Source organism: Alligator sinensis, unplaced genomic scaffold (genome assembly GCF_000455745.1).
Source record: "Alligator sinensis unplaced genomic scaffold, ASM45574v1 scaffold281_1, whole genome shotgun sequence".
NCBI classification, from domain to species: Eukaryota; Metazoa; Chordata; order Crocodylia; family Alligatoridae; genus Alligator; species Alligator sinensis.
Window position 1 is genome coordinate 310,871 of NW_005842306.1, and position 21,676 is coordinate 332,546.

Here is a 21,676-nt window from a genome sequence, read left to right on the forward strand (position 1 = left end):
ATGAATTCCAGCAAGCGATGATCGCTATCACCCAGGTGGTCAAGGACCTGGAGCCCCCTTACCAGATCATCACCTTTGGCCAGGACCAGGTCCAACAGGGCATTTCCTCTGGTGGGACTGTGCACCTCCTGGGTTAAGTGGAGGTCCTGTATCTCGGCCAGGAACCTCCTGGAATGGTCCGACCTGGCTGACTGCTCCACCCAGCAGATGTCCAGGTAATTTAGATCACCCATGACAACTACATCCCTTGCCTTAAGTGCCTCTGCAAGCTGGCCCGAAAATTCCTGGTCCAGCTCCTCCCCTTGGTTGGGGGGTCTGTAGTAGACCCCCACCGTTAAATCCCTCTCCCCATGCCCCCCCCCGTATCTTCACCCAGAGCACTTCAGCTTGCCCCTCCTCCGACCCCATTTTGCTGGCAGAGGATGTGTATTGCTCTTTGACATAGAGCACCACACCCCCTCCCTTCCTTCCTTCTCTATCCCACCTGTACAGCCTATAGCCCCTAATGCTAGCTGCCCAGTCATGGGATGAATCCCACCACGTTTGTGTAATCCCTACTATGTCTGGGTTTGAACTGGCTACTCTGAGGGCGAGTTCCTCCTATTTGTTCCCCATACTATGAGCATTGGTATACAGGCATTTAAGGCCTTGCATAGCTGCACGTGCTACCCCCCGATTAGAAAGACTATCTTTCTAAGACCCGTGTTTCTTACCTGGGCACTCCTTGCATGTGTCACCTGTCTTGCTCGGGTGGTGTCTCCACATCTTCCTGCGGCCCCCTCCCCCAGCAAGGCTCGTTTAAAGCTCACCGTACGAGATCAGCCAACCTGGAAGAGAAGACACGCTTGCCTTTAGGAGAGAGGTGAAGCCCATCCCAGATTGGGGGGCTAGCTGGATCTGTAGGACTTTGGTGGGATCCAGGAAGGGTTGACAGGATCAGGGAGCTGAGCAGGGTCTGTGGGGGGACTTGTGGGTATAGGGGGTTTTCTTCCCCCTACCAGGGACCAGGGGGTATTTTCAGCTTTCTGACCTCCCCCCACCCAACAAAAATCCCCCAAGGTGAACCAGTCTCCTCTGATCCTGCCTACTTCTCCTACCACCCTGAATTACTCCCAGCACCTGTGAACACTGGTAAAACCAATGCTAGGAGCAGCTTTCAGGAGGGTTTGGCAGGCTCAGGGCAGGTGGAGCTGGCTGGTCCATGGTGGAAGTTGTCCATCTGGGGATGGGTTATGGGCCAAGGGGCCAAAAAGTAGCCCAGTGCTGGGTGAGGGGGTAGGAAAAGCACACTCTCAGGGCTGGGGCCAGCGACTGGGCTTTCGCAGTGCCAGGGCTGCTTTGAGCACTGTCCACAAGTTCAGTTAGATTGGTCCCACTGGACACAATCTAAATCAGACTACCTCTGGGAAATAGTTAACCTAGGTCGGGTTGGCCATTTTTAGACTGATCTAAACCTTTCTGAACTTCTGTACACTTCGCACTTAAATCAACCTAACTAGGGATCTAAGTGTAAAGTCCACACCTGGGTGAACTAGATTAGATTAGATGGCCATTTTGAATGTGATCTAACCTCCCCCATACCTCCCTGAATGTATGTACCCACAAGGTCAAACTCTCAGAAGTCAGGAAATCCCAGAATTAAAATTTCCTGTGCAATCTTAATTTGGCCCTTTGTATTTTATATTATGAGACAGTCTTAATTACATGACCAGACACTATTTTAATCCAGTTTGTTATGTGATATAGAAATATTTTTTATCTAAGTCAGTGTGATTAGCACTGATCAAATTTGGAAAATGAAGTTTTTGGTTAAATTGCTTGATCAGGATCCAGACCTGCCAATACTTATCTATGTGAATAGCTTTATCCTTTACTACCAATGAGTGTATTCACATGGGTAGAGCAGCTCACATATTTAGTACTTTCAGGAGCAGGTCCTTGATCTGATCCCTGTCAAATTCAGTGGGAGCATGAGGATCTTTTTTAAACATAGTTTGCACAGTCTAGCACATGGCTGCAAGCAGGAAGTGTATAAAAAGACCTATTTTGTATGTAGAATGGTTATTTTCCAAACTTGAAATATTGTCCAAATGAAAAAGGTATTTATATCAGAAAGAGTGATGACAGACCCTTAATTATAGCTATGCTATCAAGCACTGATATAATGGTTATTGCTCCAATTTTGCATTCTTTGCATGCCCAATGCTCCCAGGGCAACCAATGGCAGTTTTGGGAGCACCCAAATTCCTGAATACAGAATGAGGCCTTTTATTTGTAGAAATTGTATAAAGGACTGTTGTGCACAAGTCACTTTTCTACTTTTGGCAAATAAATTAAATTGGGAGGAGGGGTCAAAGGGAGTGAGAGCCCTGCTCAGAGCACAACAGGGCCTGCTTCTCATGAGACAATTAAGTATTGTTATTTGTTAAGCAGCCGTAATGGGCTCAGCATTGCACAAGATACAAATAAGAGTCTGAAGAGCTGACAATCCAGACTGAGACTAAAGCAAAATACTTTACAAACTTTAATACCTACAGGCGCTGCCACGTGGCACATGGAATTGTTTGAACTCCTGCTTTGGCAGAGTGCCTAAAAGAGCAGAAAACATGTTTGGAAGATTTGAAAATGGCAACTGTGGGCACAGTTTACTCCTGAGACTCCAGAAAGAAATGTAACAACTTGAGATCACACAAGAATATATTAATTCATATCTGATATCTAAAGCTTATTCATTCAATGTCCTCTTTTCACACAGAAGTATACTGTAGTATGTTTCATCAGTATTACTTAACACACAAGATCCTCAGCTCAAAGCATTTTATAAACATTAGCATATCTATGAGGCAGGTGAAGTATTAAAGAATCTATTTTACCAATGGTAAACTGAGGCAGGCTGGCTTTGTGCTCATACACATATTTCCCTCTTAGAAGGCTTAGAAGTTTCTCATAATAATAAAGTGAGAAAAAATTATGCTGTGCACAGGAAACTAAACAAGGCCAATGATGCCAAACAGAGAGAAGGAAGCTCCATTAGTCATGCTTAATGTTAATGCAAGAAACTGTTTTCTTCGGCATCTTCATCCCACTCGCAATCTGAGGACACAATGAGGCACAGCATTGCAGACTAGTCCAATCAGGTTTTAAAATACATTTAATAAAACTGCACAAATGGTTTCTGAGGGATGATGAGGTTGAAACATTCATTCTCAGAACTGTTGCCATCCCTGGCAATGTAGGAACAATGTCATGGGGTGTGTTGTGCATTTCTTTACTGTACTCTTTGACAGAGTAAATGTAGAAACAAACTATTCACACAGAGCACTTGTGAAGCTAGAAAGGATTGTAACTGGACTTCTCTAACTGGGTGGGATAGAAGCTGACATAGGAAGTGTATCTAGGGGACCTCAGGGATTGCCCTTGGGATGCAGATTGCCCCAAAGGATGAGAACGGTGTATGTTCCCATTGACTGGTAGGATCCTAATGGATGGTGAACTTTCCCTTCCAGCACATCAGAGAGCTGGGAAAACACTCCTCACTTGAAATTCCTTCTGGGGGACTATAGCTCAGTACAGCCCTCCCAGTATGGAACAGACCGTAGTTGACACTCTCTGACCTTTTAAGAAGATGCAACTCAAAGATGCACTGATGGGAAAAATCTCTAAAATATAATCCAGAATTTCTGAAGTAAAGGGGCATGGGCGAATTTTGGCCAAGAGTCTCAACCTTGCCACCAAAGAAATGAAAATGAGGTTAGGGAGACCAGGTAGAGCAGACCACACTTTCTTCAGCTGTGCTTCATCATCGCCTCTTGTAGTGCCTTAATCCTGTCCTGTAGGCTAAGTACAGACAGTCAAAAATCTGGAGGCTGAATTGATTCAGTCTTTGCAGATTAATCTAAGATGCAAAGATTGAACCAATAAGCAAATGAACAGACATTCACTTTTGATTCAGGGAATGCAGCCACATGTCTGCAGTGGCTCAAGCCAGAAGCCAGGGGGTGCTAGAGCACGATACTCTGGCATGTAGCCTACATGGTTTGTGTGTTGGCTTCCTCTTCCTGCTGCCCTTGAGGTCTCTGGGATTTGCAGTCCACAATCACAGCAGCATGACTGCAGAGTTGCTTATCACTTCCTCTTCCTGCTTTCAGGTGCCTCTGCAATTTGTAGGCCACAGTAGCAGCCAAAACTAAGTGAGCCAGCAGGGCAGGGCAGCTCCATAATTAGGCGAAGGGAAGTTCAACCCTCCCTCCCTGGCCCCAGACCCCAACCAGGGTTTGTCTGGTGGGGAGGGGTGGTGAGCCAGCCTGTGAGGTCAATGAGCCAGCCCTTACTGCTCCAGCTGGGGAACGGAGGGACGGGCCAACCCTGCTCTCTGGAACAGACAGCCCAGTCCAGCCCAGGGCTGCAAAATGCTGGGCTGCTGGGGGACTCTGATTTAACTTGAACCAGGAAGGGGTCTGGGACAGAAGTTTCAAAAGCTGGTTTGACTGAAATCAGTTAAGTCTGATCAATGGCAACGTGTAGGAGGTGCATGGGGGTGCATGTGCACCTCCTGACAGGCTGTGCTCCCCACTTAGCTGACGGGCAGGGAGGCAGGTGGGAGTGCCAGTATGCCCCCTGTGAGTGCCAGCCAGAGAGTGGCAGTGCCAGGATGAAGTGCCGCAGCCCCTTCTGGGAGCAGCGCAGCCCGCAAGACTAGCTGTGGGGGGACTCCCCCCTCAGCCAGTTGGCGAGACTGGCTGTGCAGGGGACCCCCCCACCCCGTCACTGAGTGGTCGCTGGGAGGGCAAATGCTCCCCCTCACTAAGGTGGCACCAGTCACCCATGAGTCTGATACTATATTCAACCAAGTATATCTTAAACCAGTTTCAGCCATTTCAAACTGGTTTATGTGCACTAAACTATTCTGTTACAGACTTAAACAAGTTTCTGATCACTTAAACTGGTTTATGTGTAACTTCTGCCCCTAGCCATAGTGATCACTTTGCAAGGTAAGTTTTCAAAGACATGTGCCTATATATAAGCACCAAATCTATATCTATGCATTTAAATTCAAGTAACCTGATTTTTATAGGTAGAGAGTACCTGCAGCTCCTACTCTGAATAAACAAATTGAATCTTTTTTTTAATCTACAGTGATTTTGTGTTTCTATTTCTGTCTCATTCTTGTCTTTTGCTTTGTGCTTGCAACATCTTTTAAATACATAATAAAATAAATTCTGAGGAGAAATATGCTGAGGGGAAACCAGCACGGGTTCATAGCAGGTATATCATGCCTGACTAATCTAGTCTCTTTTTATGACCAGGTTACAAAACACCTGGGCACAGGAGTAGGGGTTGACAACATTTACTTAGACTTCAGGAAGGCCTTCGATATGGTATCCCACCCCATACTGGTGAACAAATTAAGAGGCTGTGACTTGGATGACTACACAGTCCGGTGGGTGGCAAATTGGCTAGAGGGTTGTACCCAGAGAGTCGTAGTGGATGGGTCGGTATCGACCTGGAAGGATGTGGGCAGTGGGGTCCCGCAGGGCTCGGTCCTTGGATCAATACTCTTAAATGTCTTCATCAGTGACTTGGACGAGGGAATGAAGTGTACTCTGTCCAAGTTTGCGGATGATACAAAACTGTGGGGAGAAGTGGACACACCGGAGGGCAGGGAACAACTACAGGCAGACCTGGACAGGTTGGACAAATGGGCAGAAAACATCAGAAAGCAGTTCAACAAGGAGAAATGCAAAGTGCTGCACCTAGGGAGGACAAATGTCCAGCACACCTACTGCCTAGGAAATGACCTGCTCGGCAGCACGGAAGCAGAAAGGGATCTCGGAGTCCTAGTGGACTCCAAGATGAACATGAGTCGACAGTGTGATGAAGTCATCAGCAAAGCTAACGGCACTTTACCGTACATCAGGAGATGCATGACAAACAGAACCAAGGAGGTGATAATTCCCCTCTATCGGGCGCTGGTCAGACCGCAGTTAGAGTACTGCATGCAGTTTTGGGCGCCGCACTTCAAGAGGGATGTGGATAACCTGGAGAGGGTCCAGAGAAAGGCCACTCGTATGGTTAGGGGCTTGCAGGTCAAGCCCTACGAGGAAAGACTGGGGCACCTGGACCTCTTCAGCCTCCACAAGAGAAGGTTGAGAGGCGACCTTGTGGCTGCCTATAAGTTCATCATGGGGGTGCAGAAGGGAATTGGTGAAGCTCTACTCACCGAGGCACCCCTGAGGGTCACAAGAAAAAATGGCCATAAGCTAGCAGAGAGATGATTTAGATTGGACATTAGGAAGAACTTCTTGACAGTTAGAGTGGCTAAAATCTGGAACGGGCTTCCAAGGGAGGTGGTGCTCTCCCCTACCCTGGGGGTCTTCAAGAGGAGGTTAGATAGGCATCTAGCTGGGGTCATCTGAACCCAGCATTCTTTCCTGCCTATGCAGGGGGTCGGACTCGATGATCTATTGAGGTCCCTTCCAACCCTAACATCTATGAATCTATGAATCTATAAATCTGATTTTTTTCTATTGTTCAACATAATCTGATTTATTTCTTTGTGATTCTTTTCAACAACATTAAAGGTACTAGTTTGACTCAAAATTTGGGCAAAAAGGTTTGTATAATCTATGGTTAACAGAAATATTTCTAAGATTACTTTTAAACTTCTTCCACTGTAATTTTTTAAAATCATGAATACATGTTTCCTTTGAGCATTTGCAAGCTAGATATTGAAATACTGATTGAAGCATCAAAGCCTGAAAGTAAAATTGACAGGAAACTGGCTATAAACAAAAGTGCAAATAGTTTGTTTCTTTCATTTCTAAAGTAACTGAAATGCAAAAAGCAAACAAAGTGAAAAATAAACAGGAATTAAAATATGGCTTTAGGACTTACTAAGCCAAGGTTTAGCAACAAGCATAGGAGAGAAGATTTTAAAATATAATATTTAAAATATGATAATTCTAATATAATAAAGGGCTTAGTCTGTCTGTCTATCTGTCTGTGATGCTCTTGGAGCAGCACTTTGATTGGTTACTGAAACAACAAATCAGTGTGCTCCAAGAGTGTTCTGGACAGGAGGCGGTAGTGGTGGCACACCGCCATGATGGAGGGAATGGAGAGGTTAGTGTGCAGGCGTGCCCCACATCTGCCGGCCCTGCTCCCTGGAAGTGGCAGCAATGGAGCAGGGTGGAGGGGGGGGACAAGGCCAGCAGCACTAGCCTCACCCCCCCCAACCGCTCTGCTCCCTGGAGCCAGCAGCAGTGTGGGGTGCTGTCGAAGAGGGGTGCTGGCCAGTGTTGGCCAGTGCTGGGGTGCTGGTCAGCACCACTGGCCTAGCCCCCAGCCCCCGCTCCTGGGAGGCAGCAGAGCTCCATCCCCTCCTGCTCCCCACCCCATCAGTCCTGACAGGCAATTGGCTAGTGTCATATAATATTGACATACATGGGAAAGGGAAAATATTCTTTGTGTAGCTACAGACTTATTGCATGTAGTATTTTGATCCAGAGACATGAATTCTGTTCTGTCACTTTCTCTATAATAAAAATGTATATAAATGTGGTTGTCTATATAAACTTCAGGAGGACAGCTAATCATATGAAAACTTTTCAGCACATTGCATTTACTTTAAGTATAAGGTGTTTTTCTTCTAGACCCAACTTTCTAACATACGTTAATGCAGTGATTTTCAAACTTCCTAAAGTCACAGAACCCTTTCATATCACTTCTGCTGTGGAACCGCTACCCTGGCTCTGAGCCATTGTAGCTGACATGAAGCCAGGCAACCTGGCCTGGTAGTGGTGGTGTATCACCACCAGGCCCACTCTGCCATTACCCCAGTCTCTTTGCAGGACCCCTGATGACCTATTGTGGAACCCCAAGGTTCCTTGGAACACAGTTTGAAAACCACTGTCTTTGTTAACAGAGTTACTATCAAGTAGTATGTGTCCAAAAGTACCTACTGACCTGGGAGTATGATTTTCAGGCCCCTGGCGCACGTTACACTTAAAATGTGATTAACAAGTTAATCACATCTTAAGCTGTTACTTGGCCACATGTTAATGCAATTAATGGTGTGATAAAACAAAGAATAAGCCACAAGGTTATTCCACAAAAAATATGTAATAACTTTGTGGTTGGTGCCTATCATACCATTAACTGAACATATGGTCAAGCTGGGGCTCCCAGCTGCAGGCTGTGCTTCGGCAGCTGGGAGCCCTGTCAGCTGACGGGGCTCCCAGTGGTGGGGGCACATGGTGATAGTGATCATAGCTTCCCTTGCACTTGCAGTATGGTGCGATGGGATTCATAAATTCATAGATGTTAGGGTCGAAAGGGACCTCAAAGGATCAATGAGTCCAACCCCCTGCCAGAGGCAGGAAAAAGTGCTGGGGTCATGTGACCAGTCTCCTCTTGAAGACCCCCAAGGTAGGTGAGAGCACCACCTCCCTTGGAAGCCTGTTCGAGATTCTAGCAACCCTAATCATGAAGAAGTTCTTTCTGATGTCCAACCTAAATCTACTCTCTATCAGCTTGTGGCTGTTGTTTCTGGTTATTCCAAGGGGTGCTCTGGTAAACAGAGCATCTCGTATTCCCTGCTGCCCCCCCCTGGTGAATTTGTATACTGCAACAAGATCCTCCCTCAGCCTTCTCTTGAGGAGACTGAAACGGTCTAAGTCCCTCAGCCTTTCATCATAGGGTCTTCCCTGCAGGCCTCTAACCATATGAGTGGCCCTCCTCTGGACCGTCAAAGGTTGTCCACATCCTTCTTGACTTGCAGTGCCCAGAATTGGATGCACTACTCTAGCTGTGGCCTGACCAGTGCCGCATAGAGGGATAGTATCACCTTTCTGGACCTGTTTGTGATGCACCTACTAATGCATGACAAAGTGCGGTTAGCTCTGCTAAGTACTTCATCACATTGACGGCTCATATTCATCTTGGAGTCAACAAGGACTCCAAGATCTCTTTCTGCTGCTGTGCTGCTGAGAAGGTCATCCCTCAGCCTATAGGTGTGCTGATGATTCCCTCTCCCTAGGTGCAGCACCCTACACTTGTCCTTCTTGAACTACATCCTATTGTGCTTTTCACGCCCTCATTCAGATCATTGATGAAGATACTGAATAGCACTGGCCTAAGGACTGAGCCTTTGGGGGACCCCACTGCTCATATCTTTTGAGGTCAATACCAACTCATCCACCCCCACTCTTTGGGTACAACCCTTAAGCCGATTTGCTACCCACATGACTATGTAAGCATTTATGGCACAGCCGTTCAATTTGTTTATGAGAATAGGATGGGATACTGTGCCAAAGGCCTTCTTAAAGTTCAAGTAGATGATATCTACCTTGTCTCCTGCATCTAAGCATTTAATGACCTGGTCATAGAAAGAAACAAGGTTGGTCAGGCAGGATCTACCTGCTATGAACTCATGCTGGTTGCTCTTCAGCATTATATTACCCACTGGACTCCTACAAATGTGATCCTTGATAATTTTTTCAAGGGTTTTCCCAAGGATAGAGGTGAGACTAGCCAATCTATAATTACTTGGATCCTCCTTCCTCTCCTTCTTGAAAATAGGGACCATATTGGCCCTTTTCCAATCTTCTGGGACGTCACCTGAGTACCATGAGAGCTCAAACAGTCGTCCCAGTGGCTCTGCTATGACACTGGCTAATTCTTTCAGCACCCTTGGATGGAGCTCATCTGGTCCCACTGATTTAAACACATCCAGCCTCTCCAAGTGTCTCTTTACTAAGTCGTTGCTGACAGCTGGTGGACTGGTGTTTCTCCTCCTTCTGTCAGTAATGCATTTGGGAGATTTGTCTAGATCTGAATTCAAGAATACAGAGGCAAAAAAACTCATTGAAGAGTTCTGCTGTGTCCCTCCTATCTATCACCAACTGCCCTTGTCTATCCTGTAAGGGTCCTATGCTGCCCTGCACCTTCTTTTTGCTCTCTATATACTTGAAGAAGGACTTTTTGTTTTCCTTAATTTTTGTTGCAGCCTATGTTCTAATGCTGCTTTGGCCTTCCTAACTGATTCCCTGCAAGTGCAAGTCAAGGAGGTGTTCTCTTCCCTGGTAGGTACCCCTTGCTTCCACAGCCTGTATGCCCCTTTTTTTGCCCTTAGGCTTTCCTGAATTTCCCCGTTTAGACAGGAGGGTTTCTTGGCCCCTTTGCCCCCTTTTCTACACAGTGAGATTGCCTTCTTCTGCAACTAAAGGTTTGCTTCCTTGAGGAATGACCACGCTTCCTGGACCCCCATTTTGTCAATGCTCTTGCACTTTAATGCCCCACTAACTAATCTCTTAAGCACACTGAAGTCAGCCTTTCTGAAGTCTAGCACTTCTGCCCTGCTGATTACTTTTCCCGCCCTTTGCTGGATAGTGAATTAAATCAATTGATGGTCCCTATCCCCTAAGTTGCCTTGTATCTGCAGATCCCCCACCATGTTATCCCCCATAGCCAGCACCAAGCCCAGCAAGACATTCCCTCTAGTGGGATCGTATACCTCCTGTGTTAGGTGGAGGTTCCTGTATGCAGGTTAAGAACCTACGTGAGTTCTGGCTGACTGATCCTCCCAGCAGATGTTAGGGTAGTTTAGGTCACCCATGACAACCATATGTCTTGACTGTATGGCCTCTGAGAGCTGCCCAGAGAATTCCAGGTCTAGCTCATCCTCCTGGTGTGGTGGTCTATAGTCGATCCCCACTACCAAGTCCCTTTCCACTTGACCCCCTTGTATCCTAAACCACAGTACCTCAGTTTGGCCCTTCTCTGATTCTATCTTGATTATAGAAGATGTATATTGCTCTTTAATGTAGAGAGAGACACCCCACCTTTTTCCCCACTCTATCCCATCTGTGCAATCTATAACCTTCAATGCCTACCGCCCAATTGTGAGTAGGGTCCCACTAGATTTCAGTTAGTCCAGCCAGGTTGAAGTTGTTGTTTGTAAGCAGGAGTGCAAGTTCCTCCTGCTTGTTCCCCATGCTCCTAGCATTAGTGTAGAGACATTTAAGCCCCCCAATGCGTGTCCTTGGTACCCCCCCCATCTTGATGTCTACTGGGGCCATTAGTGCTTACCTGGGATGATCCAGTGCATGGCTCATGGTTCTCTTTGTCTACTGCATCCCCATCCCCTGGCAAACCTAGTTTAAAGCCCTTCAGAGGAGATTTTCATAGAGTTCATAGACATTAGGGGCTGGAAGGAATGTCATGAGATCATTGAGTCCACCCCTCCCCCCCACCACAGACAAGAAGTCAGCTGGGATCAAGTGACCCCAGCAAGAAATACATCCACCTGGTTTTTGAAAGAGTCCAGAGTAAGTGCTTGTACCACCTCTGGTGGGAGTTTGTTCCAGACCCTGGATACTTTCACTGTAAAGAAATTTTTTCTTATGTCTAGTCTAAATTGGCTGTTTAGTTAATGACTGTTAGACCTTGTTATCCCTTGGGGAGCTCTGGTGAACAGCTGTTCTCCCAGGTCCTGATGCACCCCTCTTACGTAATTGTAGGCTGCCACTAAGCCACCGCTGAGCCCTCTTTTCTCCAGACTGAAGAGTCCCAAGTCCCTCAGATCAGCCAACCTGTAAGAGAACAGACTTTTACCTTTAGAAGAAAAATGAAGACCATCTCGTCCCAGGATACCTCTCTCATGGAAGTGCGGATTGTGGTTGTAGAAGCCAAAACCTGCACAATGGCACTAACTCTGGAGCTGCAGGTTGACTTTTCTGATGCAGGTGACCGCTGACCAGGAGGATCAGAAGACCACCTGTGCCCCCAACTTCCTAAGCCTGGCCCCCTGAGCCTTGTAGTCTCTCCTGATGTGGTCTGGACTACTCCTGGCTGCATCATTCATGTCCACATGGACAAGGACCATGGGATAGTAATTGGAGGGCCAGATGAGGTCAGGAATCCTTGGAGTGGTATCTTGGGTCCTGGCACCAGGCAGGCAGCAAACATCTGGCACCGTGGGATCCGGTCAACAAATGCCTCTCAGGAGGGAATTGCCCACCATGATGACCCAGCATCTCTTCTTTCGACTGCCCGATTGTTGCTTATCCTGCATGGTTGTTGTGGATGTGTCTTCCCCTGTGACTTCCTCTGGTGCATCATCCTTCAGTGCCGCCAGGGCTTTGTATCTGTCCCCAGCTGTGTTGGGGAAGCAGTCACAGCCGCACGCCATTTGGCTGCCTTGGGACCCTCTCGTGGTGTCTCTGTACTAGGTGTCTGGTCCTGCAGAGAATGAAAGCACAGGCAACCCTCGCCATTCATGGGGGATACATTCTCGACTCTCTCGCGAATGGCAAAATCTGTGAATAAGGCACTGCGTTCATGAACTCAGTGCCCCTGGCAGCTGGGGGGTGGGCCTGGCTGCTCTGGTGACTGCGGGAGGACATCAGCAGTGGCGGGAACACGGTGGCAGTGGTGGGAGCCCGGCAGCAGGGGCACAAGCCCGGCAGCGGCAAGTGCAGAGCTCCCGAGGAGCTCCTTTAAGTTTAAGTGTATTTAAGAAGCAGGTTTGGCATTTATGAATATTTGAAACTGCGAATGCTGAACCCCGGGAATAGTGAGGGTTTCCTGCACCTGTCAATTTCATCCTCTGCAGCCCTGGCCCCTGCTCACCTCACCTGGAGCTCCCTCACCTGCCCAGCGTTCCCTCTAAGCTTTGCAGCGTGCACAGCCACGCAGGTGCACTCCTGCCATGCTGCCAGTGGCGCCTGTGCAGCCACGCACACTGCACAGCTTAGAGGGAACGCTGCACCTGCCCCTCCAGAGCCTCAATCTGGGCACATGTGGGACAGGCGAGGGGACCCCCAGCCCCCACGCTGCCCCCAGGCCCCAGGGGTCCCTCCAGGCAACTCCCACAGACTGGGGGGGTTGGGCACTGCCGAGCCAGCCAAGGGCCCTGTCTGGGTGAAGGCCTCACTGGAGCTGTGGGGCAGAGGCAGCGGCAGGATCCCTGGCTGTGCTCTGCATCACTACCCACATATTAACCCCCCTCCTCATTCACTCGCTTGAAGTCTGTGTCTGAAGCTGCTGACTCTTCAAGTTCAGGCCCCTCCTGTTCGTTCTCCTGCACGAATTCCCGTGCAAACTCCCATGCAAACTCTGGCGTGCGGCTGTTTGCCTGGCCTGTTTGTGCAGTTCCTGCCCAGCTCGGCTATTTGGGAATGGGAGAGTGAAAAAACCCCTTCTCGATCCCCTACACCTAGCCCAGTTCCTCGCCCCTCCCTCTCACTCTCCTCATCTTACCTAATCATTGCTCCTCATCTGTCGGTCAGGCTGCTCTGCTTTGCTCTGCTCCGCTGTTGCGGGGAGCAGAAAGCACACATGCACTGGAGCATGTGTGTGGCTGCTTCAGTGTCCAGGCTCGACTAGCATGTTTTTGCTCGCAATCCCACAATCACTCCCCCTGCCATGTGTGTGTGGCAAATCCCATCATGCCTTCACTTGCACTTGCCAGGGGCCTCAGTGACCCTCAAACAAAGTTGTGCTCTTACATGTCTGAAGAGTTTCTGAAATTCCCACCTTATACGATCTTAGCTGGGAAAAAGCTTATAATTTGCTGCTGGAAAAGTATCAAGTCATGGACAGAGACAGATTCTGTTGCATCACAGTAATGGACAAATTGACAATGAAAAAGACAAATACTTTGACTATATAGCAACTTGGCAACTGTTCTCAGTTTCTGGGAGAAGTTTGAAATATGGATTCTTAAACTAAAAAGCTTGGCAAACTTTGAAGAGACTTTGAAATTAGATTGATTGAGAATCATGGACAAGCTCATTATTGTTACAAAACTCTTCCATTGTTCCCAAAGAAGGGTTGTTGTAAGCACAGAAATGTAAAGCCCCTTGACAGGAAAAAGCAACAGTGAGGAGTTGATACTAACTGACTTCTGTAAATCAGAAAAGAATGACTATCTTGAGAAAAGGGGTAAATTCAGCTCTGGCATAAAAAAAGGCTCAATTTCAATTATTTTAATGGAATCATGTAGTGTGCCAGGTGACTACTATGATGTATCCACAAGATTTTTCTTCTTTGTTATTGCCATGAGTTCCTCCTTTTTCTGTGGGGAAGGAGAAGTTGCAGGACTGAACATAGTGGCAAGGTAGATCAGAATAGGAAATCTGAGATAAAATCAGAAACATGCTATAATACAGTTTATGGGCAGTGTTAGCCAAAATCTGGGAAGGGTCATATCATGACTCATGGAGGAGTTACACTGTAGATTTAAGATATTCGGCTGGAAGGTGCCCACATTGAAGAAAGCCATCCCAGAGTATGAGTCTCTTAATTTTTGCGTGTGTGGGAAGAAGCCAGTAAACAGAAAATTAGTTAGCCGACACTAGAGAGGAATGGCAACTGGGAGGGTGAGGTAGATTGACAGGTTGCATGTTTGGTGAGAAATAAAAAGGAAACAAACTTTTGCTTTGCATGGTAAGCTTTAGGAGGGATTGTAATGGGTGGTGTGTGGGTGGTAGCACAATGGGATTCAGAAGCTGTCTACAGGAGCAGCCACATAAGGAGTGCAGGAACGGTGAGGGTATATAGGGCCTAGCTGGGACCACTTCTTCCTCGAACACCCCCAAAATCCACAACTCCATGTGGAGCTTCCTCAGCAACACAGTAGTGCTACAACTCAGATTGTGCCATGTGGCTTTGGAGAAGAACAATAGCAAGGACCCAGCCATCAACATCAACTTAGAGAATCAGCTGCTGGAACAGTCAAAGCAGGGAGCTTTGGACAAATCTCCTGTATTCTGGATGGGGCTTTCACTGCCTTGTGCTGACCAGTTATTTGTGTCTGGCCCCTCTCCACCCATTTACAGTGTCTGCTTTCCTCAATATTCTTTATTCTAGGGGTGTTAAACATAAGGCCCACAGAGTGGATCTCTCCAGCCTGCCGGACTGCCAGCATGGCTGGGAAGAGGGGCCCGATGCAGTATCTGCAGCCCTTGGACCCGGTGGATATGGGAATCAGTGGCAGGAAGTAGAGTGAGGTTGATACAAGGTGAGTTTGACACCCCTATTTTACTCCATATTAGCCCCTCTTACTCTTTTCCCTACCCTGTCCTGCCCCCTTCATTGTCCTTCCATTCACTACACTGTCTCCCATTGCTTTTTTTTCTACACGTCCCCAAATAATGGAGCATACCATTTGCTGCCATTGCACTGTTCACTCTGCTTGTTTGATATTCCCTCTCCTTCAGCCTATGTCTGTTCTGTCTACTTAAACTGTAAATTCCTTTGGAGTAGGAAATATCTGTATCTCTGTACAATGGTTCTTAGGCAATCCTGTAATAAACATGATTAATAACTACTATTCTAAGTAGACACAAAAAAGACACAGGCAGGGGCTGGAGAAGAAAACAAGGGACTTTGGCTTGTAAAAAAAGAAAACAGTTTGGATAAACTGGAGGTGTCAGAATCAGTGCAGGTAGCAGGGAGGTAGGTGTATTAGTGAAGATGAGAAATGAACCGAGTGAAGCATGGAACCTTGCCCTGTTACTAGAGCAGGCGTGCTAAAGTCATCCGGCTTCAGGGCCTGGATGAGCGGTGTGGGGCTGGTCCATGGGCTGGATTGGGCCCACAGACCTCCCTCCCTTTCCCACTTTCTCCAACCAGATCCGGCAGCCACTCCAGCTGGCCTGAGATCTGTGCTGCATGCAACCTGCAGTACCCACCTTGCTGGTCTGGCATTCATGCTACAGGCCCCAGGCTGGACTGTGCTGCATGTAGTGGCCCCTCCAGAATCTGTTCTTCATGCAGTGAACCAGTTGGAGAAGCCATGGGATTCTGTATGCTGAGGGAAAGTGAAGATAAAAGGGTCCGTGGGCCTGATCCAGCCCATAAACCAGCCCCGTGCAATGCCCTGTATGGGGTAGCACTGGAGGCTGGATGGTGGGGCTCTGCAAACTGCATCCAGCCCAGAGGCTGTGTGTTTGACACCCCTATACTAGAGAATCAGTGAAGGTGAGCTGCTGGGAGGCTGGATGAGGCAGGCTTTGGGGATATAATCCGAGCTCCAAGGGCAGAGTGGGGTAGTCTGACCCAGGCAGGGCTGGAGGAAGTGATGCTGGGATTTAATTGCTGCAATTAGGCCTGGGCGGGGGGGAAGGACACTATGGTAGAGATAGCTACATTGGTTTGGGGTGGAAGCCTGGGAAGACCTGGGAAAAGGCATGAGCCCACTGGGATTGATCCATTGCAGGGTGGCTGAGCCCACCAGGACTGACTACAGAAGTGGGAGGTGGTGGAAATTCTTGGAGGGAGAGGGAATATCAAGATTATGAAGCCAGTTGCTCATCTCAGCCTGATCCAAACTGGTTTGTTCCAGCCCATTTAAGGAACCCAAATCGCGGGGGTCCATTTTACTGGACTGTTGGCTGGGGCCAGAGAGCCCATGGGACCATAGAGAATAGGGGCTAAGGTGGCCCAGGGAGGTACATATAGTGACACACCGAAAGTTGCCCCTCTCCTGCATGACTGAGGTCCAGCCTCACAATTTCAATGTCATCCGGTCATGGCAGGCAAGAGATGGGTAGGCTTTGGGACAAGGGGAGGGCCAACAGGCTAGGATTGACTACCGGGGGCACCAGACTACCCGGAGGTGCCCCAGGACAGTTACACCAGGGCACAGACAAATGTTTTCAGTGTTATAACAACAAATATAGGATTGGACTTTCAAAGTTGTACTGGATTACGAGTGATCAAGACTTTGTCATAGCCAGCTCCTATCAGAGAAGGTGGAGGAAGAAGTAAAGAGGACCACAAGGTTGTGGGCCTAAAATTGGCAGCTGAATAGCCTTTAGAAGCTGCTTGAAAAGTGCCAGTTGTTGCTAGTCTAAAAAAAGCCAGTGGAGATGTAGTTTGGAGCAAATCTAAGATCTCACGCTCTCTACTGAGCAAACTGTTAGGAGGCCCTGAGCTGTTGTTCAGCCAAAAAGAACTGGGGAACTTACAGCTTGTTGTACCATCTGTGTCTGTCAAATTCCAGCCAAAACAATCTCCTCAACAGAATCCGGCAGCGACACTCACTCATGTTGGCAGGTGAGGTGGGAAGGGTACAGGAGAGCTCTCTTAAGCTTGGAGTCTGCAGTAAAGGAGGATTATTAATGCCAGTGAGTTTCTGTTTTCATGCAAGAACTATTAGTGATTGCTACTCCCACCCCCTTCCCACAAGCTGATGAGCTGGAAAATGCAGTATCAAAAATGTATGTGCTCTGCAGTTCTGTAGGCTTGCTACAGCACACCCACCTGCACAATATCCCACATACCACTTGCTTTATTTAATCTGTGTTAGGAGGAGGAGTTACTTAAAGGAACACCCCACAGCCTAGTGGAGAAACATTAATTCATATGTATACTTATGTAGAACACCAAATACTGAGTGCCCTGTTCACTGAATTCAGTAAGATACTAACTGAATAAGGACCCCCGAGTTGAATCTGAATATGGAACAGCAGCATAGTTTTCTGCATGTAACCATTCTCTATTAAATATTCATATGCCTATCTACCTAGCAGAGATCAAAACTTCATATGGGCTTTTCTACTGTGCCTCTGCACATATCTGGGTATATTTAATGATACTGTACTTGTAGCTGATGACTGGAGTTGTATTTGTATAGCAATATGGCACCAAGGGTCCCCGAATCTTTGTATGAAAGAAGACCTAAAACTTAAGGGTGCCTGTAGACAGGTGGGGAGGCTGCTCTGACATGCTGTAATTACAGATTTATTACAGTGCTACAATTACTCGATCGAGTCTTCTGAAGCATGCTCATTAGCATGCTTCAGCCAGCCCCCGTGTCCCCGTGCTTCAAAATGGCAGCTATTCAATGAGCTTTAGTTAAAGCACCCCCGCTGCCATTTTGAAACACAGGGACGCTAATACATGAGACCCTTCAGGCATTTTATTTAGAGCAGCTCTTGGAGCAGCTCTAATTAAAGTGCCCCCCCCCCCCCAGCACATTTAAAAACACCTGTGTAGCTGTCTGTGTTTGATACATGGACATTTACCAATTAAAATATCTCTATCTAGGCTTTCAAGCCTGGAAATCTTTGGGAGGAAGAAAAAGGAGGATGGGGGTGGGGGTGTGGGTAAAGAATAATCTGTACTCCTCCCCGTCACTTTTGAAGCACACAGCTGTGTTCACTGAAGGTCTCCAGGTGGGGAGAAGTCACCTTACATGCTCTTCCATATTGGACCCAGCACAATATGGTCATGTGAAATTATGCATTGTTCATCTTGGCAAATTTTCTTGCAACTGAAGTGGGAATTTAACTGAGAAAAGACCTCCAATTTCGCTATCTGAGAACTAAGATGATGTAGCAGCATGTGGTTGCTGATAACAGTATTTACTATTCCTGGTTAAGCACAGCCCATTTGTGGCTTTCAGATACTGTTGACTTTGTAGATTTATTTTGTTACATGAAAATTTGCTGAATGAAGCCCTATTTCCCAAACAAAAATTCCTTCCGGTATTCTCAAACATCGCTTGGGGCTGAATAGGACTCCAGAATTACTGTCTTTTCATGTCCTCTATGTATGTTAGATTCCACAAGTTTTCTTTCCCTGGGTACTACTTAATGAAGAGATACTTTTGGTCAGCTGATTTCACTTGTTTCTTCAGATGCCCAGGAGCAACAGAAATAATAACAGAAAAAAAAGAGCCAAAAAAAATGCAGCTCAATGACAGCTACAAACATCCTGTCTCCAATGTGAATTACCAGCTGTTTTCAACACATACAAATAAAACAGTAAATAAACAGGCTTGTGGAACGGGTACACATTAAAGTTGATGAAAGATATACATGTTCAAGTTTTATTTAAAGAGTTACTATCAAGAAGGAAATATTATCAAATAATTTAAAATCAGTTGATAATATTTTCCTATTGATTGTGTTATAATAAGATAACATTGAAATATTCATATAAAAGGCAACAGGTAATATTTTGGGAGGGAAGACTTCTGGGATTTAACAGAGAGGACATGCACAGGGAGATTTAGGATAAACAGGGATAGCAACTCGTGGATTAAAGTTAAGGTCATATTGTGATGAAAAAAAGGATTATTTTTAAACATAAAATGATTTTTTATTTGCTTATTGAAACATTTGGATTATGATTTATATCTTTATCAATTAGTTTGTTTGCTAGTTTTCTTTAATAAGTAATTTTACTGGCTTGTCATTTTGCAGTTGTAATTGGCTTTGATAAAGAGGCTTTATATTCCTTTTTTTTTAATTTCAGTTTTCCAGTAATATCTTTCAATTAATCTTTGCATAGGTAAACAAGGATACATGTTAAAAATTAATTAAATCAAACATCAAGGATACTAAATTATTCAAGGAAAAGAAGAGAGTAGAAGTGGCCAAATTCTTAATGGCCAGAACCCAAGATCCATATCCCCTAGTAACTAAAACTGTTCTTGAAAGAATCTCCCAGCAAAAGTACACTTTCTACATGATACACATCCTGACAATATCTTTGTAGGAGTATAAGAAAGCAGTGATCAGTGGCAGTACACTGGGCACAAGCAGTTCATCACCACGATATCTCTGGTTAAGTCACTGAAAGAATTCATCAGTGACGTGCTGTGGTGGAATATATTCTCTTTCAGGTTCTTGTCTCTGTCAGCAGCCATGACTGAAAAACATGTCTACTTTTTTAAATAAAGGAAATTTCTGAACCTTTTTACTATTTCTGACCTTGAAAACACCCTGTTTTAATGTAAAAAAATCTATCAAGGTAATCTATCTATTGGTACTTACAAAGCACTTCTCTCCACGATATGACACCTAAGCATTGAACATGGATTTAAACAACAACAATGAAATTGCTGATGTGCAGTTGATAATGCAGCTGGTAAGAAAATTATAAATATTTCTTGTCAAAAGCATTGAAAAACAATCTTTTCTTTCCTTTAAAAAAATTGTGTAGCTTTTTTTTTAATTAAAAAAAGCCCAAACAAACAAACTTCAGTTTCCAGGAGAAATTTTTGTTCCCATTTCTCTTCCCTTTTTCTTCCCTTCTATCTGATTTTTCCATTTGCCATTAACAAAGGGAGAAAACTAAAATATCTGTGAAAGATTACATATTTTTCAGAAAATGTTTTTATTAAGAAAAAGGCTATTGTTCACTCAAAGGTTTTCTAATATAATGTTTCATTTTATTCTAGTAGCCAGTACAATCTACTTACTTTTCAATTTCTGAGCTATACTAGGATTTAAGTGGGCATATTGTGGGACTGAAACAAATGTTGTATAAATAGGCTTGGTAGGATTCAATTTTTATCAGTAAACGTTGATAAACATCAGTTTCACCTCTCAGTCACAGACTGATGAAAAAATATTTCTATTGTTAATAATCAAAATTTATAGAAAGGGGACGTAAGAAAAAGGATGGCCGATGGTGTGTGTGACAACATGGGGAGCAGTCCTACCAAACTGTAGTTTGAGCTGCAACTCTGAGAAACCCCAGGGGACTGGGAACAGAGGAAGAGGAAGTGACAAAGCAGACAAGGAAGATACAGGTGAGTGGAGCCGGGAATGATGGCAGATCTGCTACTCAACTGACAGCAGTCCTACAGTAGTTACGTTTGTCACTGCAGGCAGTTAAACTGCACTGTAGTAATAGTATACTGTCATTAATAAATTGTCTGGTCCCCCACACCTCTAATTTCATGCAATCCTGAAAATTTAAATCAATAAAAATTGAAATAAATGCTTAAAAACAAACATCGATATTATCTGTTGACATCATAAAAATAAAAATTGAATTCTACTAAGCCTATATACAAATAAATGTGAGGGTACAGTAGGAAATGCTGATCTGTAATACAAAATATGGCATATGTGTTGGATTTCTGAGGTGGTCTGATGGTATTTTGGGGACAAAGGCAGATAGTTTTAGCCAGTAATGTACCTAGGTATGGGCAACTGGAGCAGAAATCCCTTAGTTGCGTTGCTCTACCTCCCGCTATTAAGCAGCCAAGAGCTACTAGGTTAACCCTCACACAACCACTGCCAAATTGAGGCTTTCAGTGTTGTTCCACAAAAGCTGCAGCAGCAGCTGTGGGAGGGGGTTAACTCTGTAGCTGTTTCACAAATGGTGTCTCCCATGGGGAAGGGGGCGAGACTCAAAATGGGACTCTGCCGCTGCTCCCCATGCTGGAGCCCCCAATTCCTGGATGAGCTCATGCTATGACAGGTAACACCCTGCCTGTTCCTCAGCCCCTATTTACTGCATAACCCTAGCTCTGCCAGGGTGCCAAAGGCAGGGTGCTGGCTCTGCTTCTGCTTTCATCATACCCTTCCTCATTCACAAGACCAGTAACTGCAAGCAATTAGAACTACATTGGTTGAACCAAAACTTTGGAGCAACCCTCCCAGAAGAATTCTCTTACTTGGCCTGACCGGGAACTGCCATAAACAACTCTGAGGCCAAAGGAATGAATACTTCCCACATGGGATAGGTAATACTGGCCAATGAGCATTATGGTGAGTTTGGGCATACACAGGGTAAATGTTGCTTTGAGAAAACTTAAAATTAAGTGAGGAGGAAGTCAAAAGGGGAGCACTTGTTTAAAGACAAACTGGGAACAGGCTGTGTCCCAAGAGCTCCTTGGCATAAACAAATGTAAATTTGGTCTGTTCTTTCC